This window comes from Vigna angularis, chromosome 7, assembly GCF_016808095.1.
Source record: "Vigna angularis cultivar LongXiaoDou No.4 chromosome 7, ASM1680809v1, whole genome shotgun sequence".
Taxonomy (NCBI): domain Eukaryota; kingdom Viridiplantae; phylum Streptophyta; class Magnoliopsida; order Fabales; family Fabaceae; genus Vigna; species Vigna angularis.
In genome coordinates, this window is record NC_068976.1 from 1,880,477 (window position 1) to 1,889,213 (window position 8,737).

The following is an 8,737-nucleotide window of genomic DNA, read 5'->3' on the forward strand; positions in this document are numbered from 1 at the left end:
AGTGGAGGTTTTGGTCTGGGTAACCAGCGAGGCAACAAAATCCGAGAGAGTGCTAAGAAGAGCGCCATAGATGAGACGATCTTGGCGTTTCCAGGAAAGATACGCGGGGTTGGCTTAACTGACAGGTGGGGTATCAGTGTTGTCGATGAAGGCTGTTGGTGCTAGATGAGAACCATCGAGGAATTTGTAGAGGTTAAGGCCATCTAGATTGCTTCTATTTGTAACTGCCAGTTGAGATAGTTGGATTGTGTCAGCTCGACGACACCTGACAAAGTAACAAAGGAGAAGGGCTTTGTGGGTTCATGGGGTTAGGGAAGGTTAGATTGGATTTCGCAGTCATGCGTGAAGAAAGGGAGCGACGTCCTGGAACGTAAAAGAAATTTGAAGAAGGTGGGAGAGGTAGAATCAAGAAGATATATGTGATACTATATGGATGAATTAACTCTTATTTATTATGTACGTGAATGTAGTATATATACAAGATGACACTACATAATAGGAAGAGATATATGGTACCAGTAGTTCCTGGAATATCTCTTTAACAACATAATCCGTTAAGATTATGACTAATTTAAAAACATGTTAATAACAAATTATTGTTGCTGATAATTTATCAATAACATAACCAAAGTCTTCTCACTTTCAGTATTTTGGGACTTAATATGTACTTAAATGTAATATGTACTTATCCATTTTTAATTCGCTCTTTCGTTTACTTCAAATTCATTTAAACCTAAAACACATCCTTTGAACCATCAAGTAATACTTCAAAATAAAAAAACTAAAATAACAACTTCAATCAAAATAAAACTATAAAGACTTTTAACCAAAATATATGCGACCAAAGTCTAGTTAAATGAAAAGGAAACAACAGAGACACATCAAACTCCTCCAATTATATCATCGAACTTATCTTAACAGACACCACAACCTTCTTCAACATGGACTCCTTCATCATGGGGGGATGTGGACAAAGACACACTTCTCCATCAAAATTTGGTCTATCGCCAGGGCATTGCACAATAGCAGCAAATTCATCTGGACTTGTGCAAAGGGTTGGGTTCTGATATTTGTGCAAACAGAACCTATGCATGCTATACATTAGATTCATCTGTCCCTATGATTAGCAGCTTGTTGTTCCTCTACATGAATCAAATTAACTTCTACACGTTTCATGTAATCAATTACCGAGGTTTTAGGTTCACCATGCTGCGACGGTGATGGTTTTCATATGCGTTCCCGATGTGAATTTTGACTTCCTTCTGCTCCCAAAATAGTTGAATGACCACCTTCTAGAGGGTTCACGTAATTTTTCAATGATTGCATCTTTGAAGAAATTGTTATTCCCCTCTTCACTATTGGCCTCTATTCTTAGCTTCTTCCCTTCATCCCTAGACACAACGTCCTTTCCTTTGTCTTTCCATCAACCCATCTGCAAATAGATAATAGTAACCATTTAACTCATCACAACATCTACACCATCAAAATAACTTATACATCTTTACCTAGGACTTAACAATAACGCTTTCATATCACATCACATAGGTTTAGGCAAGCACAACCTGGGTGATAGGTATAAAACAATATGGTAATATTGTATAACATACTCTTTAAATGAACAACTAATTGGTATATATACCCCAACTTGTCAAACACAAGAAATTTAACCATTTTGTCATTCCGTCAAACACCTGGCGTGCTATAAAAAAACTTATGCATTATTACTGGGTTCGGCTTCGCTACAACACAAATTAAGCACATCAAAACCACATATGAAAGTGTATTGTTCAAACCCATAATCAACAACACACTCCATAGACCCACTTTTAAAGACACATTGCTAATTACTCAAGAAACCCCAACCAATTTCGTCAACAGTAAAAAATTTCACTTACTTGGGCTGCTCAATCACAAAGGATGGTAGTAATACCCGACCAAGGTTTTGTTTCTAAACTAACTCCACGTCCAGATGGTTGATTTTGCGATGGCGCCCACTTCCACCAGTGAGCATTCAACGAGCCCTCTTGGAAGCGCCCTAATTAAAACAACACTTTCTCGTCATGTAATAAAAAATAATCAAGCATTTTGCTCAAGCAACGCTATCTCGCTTAAGCTAGATTTCAACGGGGTCCTCATTAGATGGAACTCCAATTCTCTCTCAAGTGACTCTATTTCGCTTAAGCGATATTTTTTCAGTACCCTTAGTAATATGGAACCCAATTTCCGCTCAAGCGAGACCATCCCTCTTAATCGAGATCCTGACAGGGCCCTCAATAAATTGAAGCTCCAATTTTCGCTTAAGCGGCATACCTTGCTTAAGCGAGCTTAATACATGTTCTTACCAAAATAGAGGTCCAATCTGGGCTCAAGCTACGTTGTTTCGCTTCAGCAAGATTTTAAAAGGGTTCTAACTAAAATGGAAAGCGACTGTATCTCGCTTAAGCCAGATTTTTACAATGTCCTTACAAAATGGAACTCCAATTTCTGCTCAACCCAATGCTTCTCGCTGAGGTGAGAATCTGGCAGGTTCCCTTCTTCAAAGAACTCGTTACCATTGAATACTTTTTTTTTTTAGAAAACACTCAAACTCCAAAACAATTCATGTGTCTAAACTGGGTACACCCCCACAATTATTTGGTTAACAATGCCTAGTATACACATCATAGATAAATGGTCACCAACGAAACAATCAATGGTTAACTCAGTAGACACACTTGACATAAACAAATGGCCACCAGCCACCAAATAAGTCGTTACCTTTGCATACTTTTTTTGTATAAAACACTCAAACTCCAAAACGCTTCATGTATGTCCAGGGACTTGCTACAGCCACACAATTATAGATCAAGCATTCATATAAATTCCAAAATGGGTCATCTCTATAAAAACCTATTAAAATATATAATTGGTTCCGTTACACCATCAATGATAGTCTTTTTCACTAATAGAAATCTTTGTTTTTTTGAAGTGATTTCTTTATGCTGATCTAACCATTTAGATTATTTTTTAACAATAGTAAAATCAGATCTTTTGTCTTTCTTCCAAATGACATGTTCATTGATCATGACATCATTATGTTGTATAACCAATTTTATCAAATCAACAACTTTCTTGTAATCACCTTCAATTTTTTAACCCCAATATGTACTTTTTACCATTCACTTTGTAATAACTTTATTATCTATACCATCATATCATAGTTATTGTAAAATAGATCTTATATTCAAGATCTAAACTCAATTTTAATTGGATTATACACCAAAGTACAATCAATAGAAAGTAATAATCTAAAAATATAAAGAAAATAAAAAAACACCCAAAATCCAACAAAAATATCTTATTGGTTTACTACAAAAATAACATGCCCTACAAAAACAACTATGAATCTTAGAAAAATAATTATGTAACAAAAATAATGTATATGTTATTGGTTACTGCAAAAATAGAATGCCCTCAAATTCAACAATAATGATTTATTTATATAACTATTTTTCACGTAATGTAATTTTGTTTGTTTGTCATTATTTTTAATGTAATTCATGTTGCAAAAAAAAAGAAATCAAACAAAAGGGATGGCATTGAAAAGTAGCATTCTTACTCGACTTCTAAATTGTATTAATAAAGTGGTATTTTTATAAATAGTTTGAGGGTGATGTTTTGTGAAATAATGCTAAAAACATGGTTGATAGTTGTAAATTTTAAAACAACTCCCAAGAAAAATGAAGAGAAAAAGAACTACCGTAAGTAACAGGTTTTTAAAACGTTTTGTTTACTTCAATTGTAACCTGCCTTCTTAGCTCAGTGGTAGAGCGCGTGGCTTTTAACCACGTGGTCGTGGGTTCGATCCCCACAGACGGCGTTATTATCTCTCACCTTTTAAAGTTTAATCATTGGAGAACAAAGCACCGCGCACTGGACTTTTTAGGAACTTGAACTTGTTTCTTGGATTTTTTTATTATTTTATATTTATTACCATTTTTTTATTAATTATAATTTATTATTATACAGTACAAATTATTTTATTATTATACAGTACAAATTAGGTTATTGTTAATTTCTTATTTAAGAAAACATTTGCATATATATATATATATATATATATAATAAATTCATATTATATATTCACATACTGTTTTGTCTGATATTTCTTATGGATTTGTATCTATTATAATTTTACTACGAAAAATATGTTTAGGCTTTGTATGACACTAAAACCATTATACTAAAAAGACATATGTTTTCTTAGACACTAAAATAGTTATAAGTTTACAAAAACAAAAAGTATAGGCTAAAAAAATAAAATAACTTACAAAAAGTCACAGTACTTAAACACAGAACTTTAATATTTTGATTACACTCATACTATTTGACAACCTTCTTCCAAGTAAGTGATTAGAAGTACAAAATTTCTCCCACCCACTTCCAATCTTGCTGCTTTTTCTTGGAGAATTTATGATCAGCATTTTGCATTTGACTGGTCCATGCAGCATGAAGAAAAATATATTTGAATGGAAGCAATCCTGCCTAAAAAATTATAAGGTGAGAAACCTGGAAAGACAGTGATATGGAAGGAAGATCGTCCCATATATCCAAAGTAAATACAATAGTTCCCTTTTAGTTCATAAAATGTTTTTAAATCAGTCCAACCTTCATATAAATGGTTTTTCTAAATTCATGTTGTACGTAACATGTGTATTGCCTTCAAGGTCAATCAAATACCATTGGTGATTAAGATCATCAAAGTAAACAATGACGAAAGTACAGTCAATGAAGCCAATGCTATTAAAAATTGAAAAATATGTAGATGGTGACACAATATGCCGAATTCAGTATGCTCACAAAAATGTCACACGCTGAGTGACTTAAAACACATCAAAATTATGACTCAAAGATGATTATTCATCAAAATCACAGATTATGCATTGGATAAAGAACCCTCCAGAGAGCACTGAAGAAAAGGGGACAAGGAAAGTTACCGAGTTCCAAAAATCAGTGAGGATGAAAAATTGAAGTACCCAGAAATTTAAAGAGGAAACTTTATTTAGTGGGATTCAATCATATGTTGTGGGAAAAAGAGACGATCTTCCTAGATTTATTATTGGTCGTTGTGCGCTGTAAACTTTGTACTATTATAGAATTTAGGATGAAGAAGAATGGAATGGTGGACAAAACCCGCAACCTTCGGTGACCCTCTTTTTGTTTTAGTTTCCTTCTTGTTGTTGTGGTAGGTGGGTCGTCCCCAGCGCCGGTGGTGAGGACGAGGAAAAGGACAGTTGCGAGGGCGATGGTAACGCTGTCGAGGGCGAACCAGGGGTGCATAGTGATTTTGAGAAACTTGATTTTGGCAACACCGTCTTTCATCTCCAACCCAATTTGATTTTGATAAATCCTAATTTGGTGATGCTTAATTTCATATTTCAAAAACTTTTTGAGTTTCATGAACCTTATTTCGTGATGAACTCGGATCATCAATTGCTAGGGTTGAAGATGATGAAATGTAAGGTTGAAGATGATGAACTCTAATTTCGGTTTCAATTTTTCAAACTCTTTTTTTTATCTTTTTAATTATATATTCTATGTAATATACCACATCATTTAATGATTCCACAACTCATCTTAAATTTAACTCTCTTAACCCAATTTAACTCTCTTAACCCAATTTAAGGACATCTATTAATCCAATTTAAGGACATAGACCAATTGCTTAGATTTTTCACTTTTAGGAATTTAATTGAGAAAAAAAAATTATCTATTTGAGAAAACTTAACCTAAACAAGAACTACGAGAATGATTAAAACAAAAAAATACAATGATAAGAAAGAGAGGAGAGTATAGAATGTGCGATGCAATACTCAAATGGATATTTATGAACTGAAGAATCTCATTCCAAAACACATAATAGTTTCCAAAATATAATACTTGAGTACATACATCATCACTTTCTTTCATAAACTGAATAGTTATTTCAAAGAAAATAAAAAATAAAACTTAAAAATAAAAAATAAAACTTAAAAATAAAAAATAAGGAATATATAAGACTTCCCCACCAGAATATTAAGAATTAAGAACCAAAATAAATAAGGAAAGAAATCAAATTAAGAATTAAGAATGAAAATAAATAAGTAATGAAATTAAGAATTCAGAATCAAAATAAATAAATAATAATTAAAAATTAAGAATTAAGAATCAAAATAAATAAATCTGTCTCTAAATTATTAAATAAAAAAAATAAAATAAATGTAAATAATTAAATAAATAAAGACATAAATAAAAATAAATAAATAAATGTACATAATTAAATATATTAAATAAATAAATAAGTTCATAAATATAAATAAAAATGAATAAATAAATAAATAAAAATATATAATATATAAATAAAAAATGTAAAAGTATATATCAAAACTTAAAAGTATCAAAACAAAGTATTTAAAAATGTGAGGAATATAGATTTCTAGAAACACTATTTAAAAATGTCTTTGAAGAAAAAACGGTTTAAATATAAAATTGTCCTTATGCCTGACAACACTATTTAGAGTTCATGGAAGAATCATTGAATTTTCAATTATATCATAATCAAGACATATTTTCTTAACTCTAGAAGATTGATCTAATCTGAAGCTATATTCCTTGTATCGACTTTAAACAGAAGACTTTTATCCACCGATTAAGCGAACTCCTTTGGTAAATTTCCAGAAAAAATGTTAAGTCATTTGGAGAACTGATTTTGCATTACAACCGTTAATATATATAAATTTCTTCAAAACTTAACCTTATCATGACTTTCTAAGATCTCTGTGCAAACTTTCTTCAGAGGAGTGGTTGCATCCCTATCAAATAGCACCAATGTTGTTGAATTTGATGTGTCAATGACTCGAATTTTGATCCTACATCTGATAAATGAATATAGTATTTTGTTAGTCCTAAGTGTAAGCCTTAGAAACTCATCTTCAATACATATGTATAGGAATAATTTACATTAAGAACAATATAGAACTATGATATCACCTTGGTTTGGGTTCAGAGGCCTCTTTAAAATCAACATTGTATTGTATCCTTGTCAAGTAATACAATTCTGAGCATGGACCTTATCTAAATAAAAACAATAGTTTATCTCAAAGTAAGATGAATAATAATATTAATAATATCAATAATGAATAATTTGAATAATAAGAGTATACCGTGAAAAATTTTAACCTTAGCACACTCTATACTTACGACAACACTTTGTACTTGTGCTGATGAAAAAAAATACATTCAGTTCATCCACATAATTGACAGACAAAGTACATTCAATTCAAAACCTACAATTTAAATCAACCTTATGTGAAATTTTATGTCAAATACAATAACAACTAATTTTGTTTTTAAATTTTCAAACTAATATTATGTTGGGAAACAGCGGTATTTGTTCCCTCCGTGAACCCCAAAATGGGCACTATGCGGAAGCGTAAAAATGAAAACGTAGGAAAAAAGAAAATTAACACCAGAAATTTTAATGTGAAAAATCCTCTCGGAAAAAACCACGGGACCTAGTCCAGAAAAATATCTCCACTATGAAAGTAGGATTATAGTGTTTCTCTCACTCTCTGAGGATCTCTCAATAAATCTCACTCTCTCTGATGGTATACAAAACTCTCACTTTCACACTCACAATATCTTTTATTGTACTGTGTCTACACCTCTCGGTATTTCTCTCACACACAAAAACTCTATTTCTCTCCTTCACCGTGGCTCTCTTTTCTTCACGGTGGTTTTCTTCTTCTGTGTTGGTGTGGTGCTTCATTGCTTTTCTTCTCAATTTATGGAAGAGTAAAGAAGAAAAAACAAGGAACATGGTTGGTGAGGTGCACTCATGTTCCGTGAAACAAGGAGAAATGGGAGACATTTTCTCCAACTTTCGGTGCACTATACTTTGTTCAGCAAGTGGTGGGTCCATTTTGTTTGTTTATTCAACAAATCTCCCCCATAAACATTAAATGGACCTTTTTATCATTCTGACTTAGTCAGAAGGTACCAATATACCAGCACCTTGGCAACAGTCTTCAACCTTCTTGGTTGGTATTGACTTAGTCATCATGTCAGACCAATTCAAGTCTGTATGGATTTTCTCTATCTTCAATTTCTTCTCATCCAGCGCTTCTCGTATCCAGTGATACCGCACGTCGATATGCTTCAAGCGTGAATGGAACATGGGGTTCTTGGTTAGATGAATGGTACTTTGATTATCACAATTCACCACATAATCATCTTGATCATGTCCTAATTCACTTAGGAAATTCTTCATCCATAGCATCTCTTTAGAGGCTTCAGTCACTGCTACATACTCTGCTTCAGCAGTAGATAATGTCACACATTTTTGTAGCTTTGACTGCCAAGAAACAGCTCCTCCTGCAAAAGTAATCAGATAACCTGGTGTTGACTTCCTTGAATCGACATCTCCAACCATGTTTGACTCTGAATATCCGATTAGCTTTAGATCTCCATTGCCAAAACACAAGCTTCTTTTGGCAGATCCTCTTAGATACCTTAGTATCCACTTAACAGCTTCCCAATGCTCCTTTCCTGGATTTGACAAGAATCTGCTCACAACTCCTACAGCATAGCCAATATCTGGCCTTGTACAAACCATTGCATACATAAGGCTACCCACGGCAGAAGAGTAGGGTACCTTGTTCATTTCTTCCTTTTCTTCTTTATTCTTTGGACATTGAGACTTGCTGAGTTTGAAATGTCC

General features: G+C 32.9%; 1 long non-coding RNA gene and 1 other non-coding gene across 2 annotated transcripts; one reads left to right on the forward strand and one right to left on the reverse strand.

Annotated features, from left to right (window-relative positions):
• Window positions 1-794: 794 nt before the first annotated feature.
• LOC108337513 (uncharacterized) lies at window positions 795-2,844 on the reverse strand. The gene is made up of 2 exons (XR_001832922.2): window positions 1,896-2,844; window positions 795-1,432 (listed from the first exon to the last, which is right to left on the reverse strand). It is a non-coding gene; the product is annotated as an uncharacterized LOC108337513 (long non-coding RNA).
• A 943-nt stretch (window positions 2,845-3,787) lies between these two features.
• On the forward strand, window positions 3,788-3,859 carry TRNAK-UUU (transfer RNA lysine (anticodon UUU)). The gene has a single exon. It is a non-coding gene; the product is annotated as a tRNA-Lys (tRNA).
• Window positions 3,860-8,737: the final 4,878 nt, after the last annotated feature.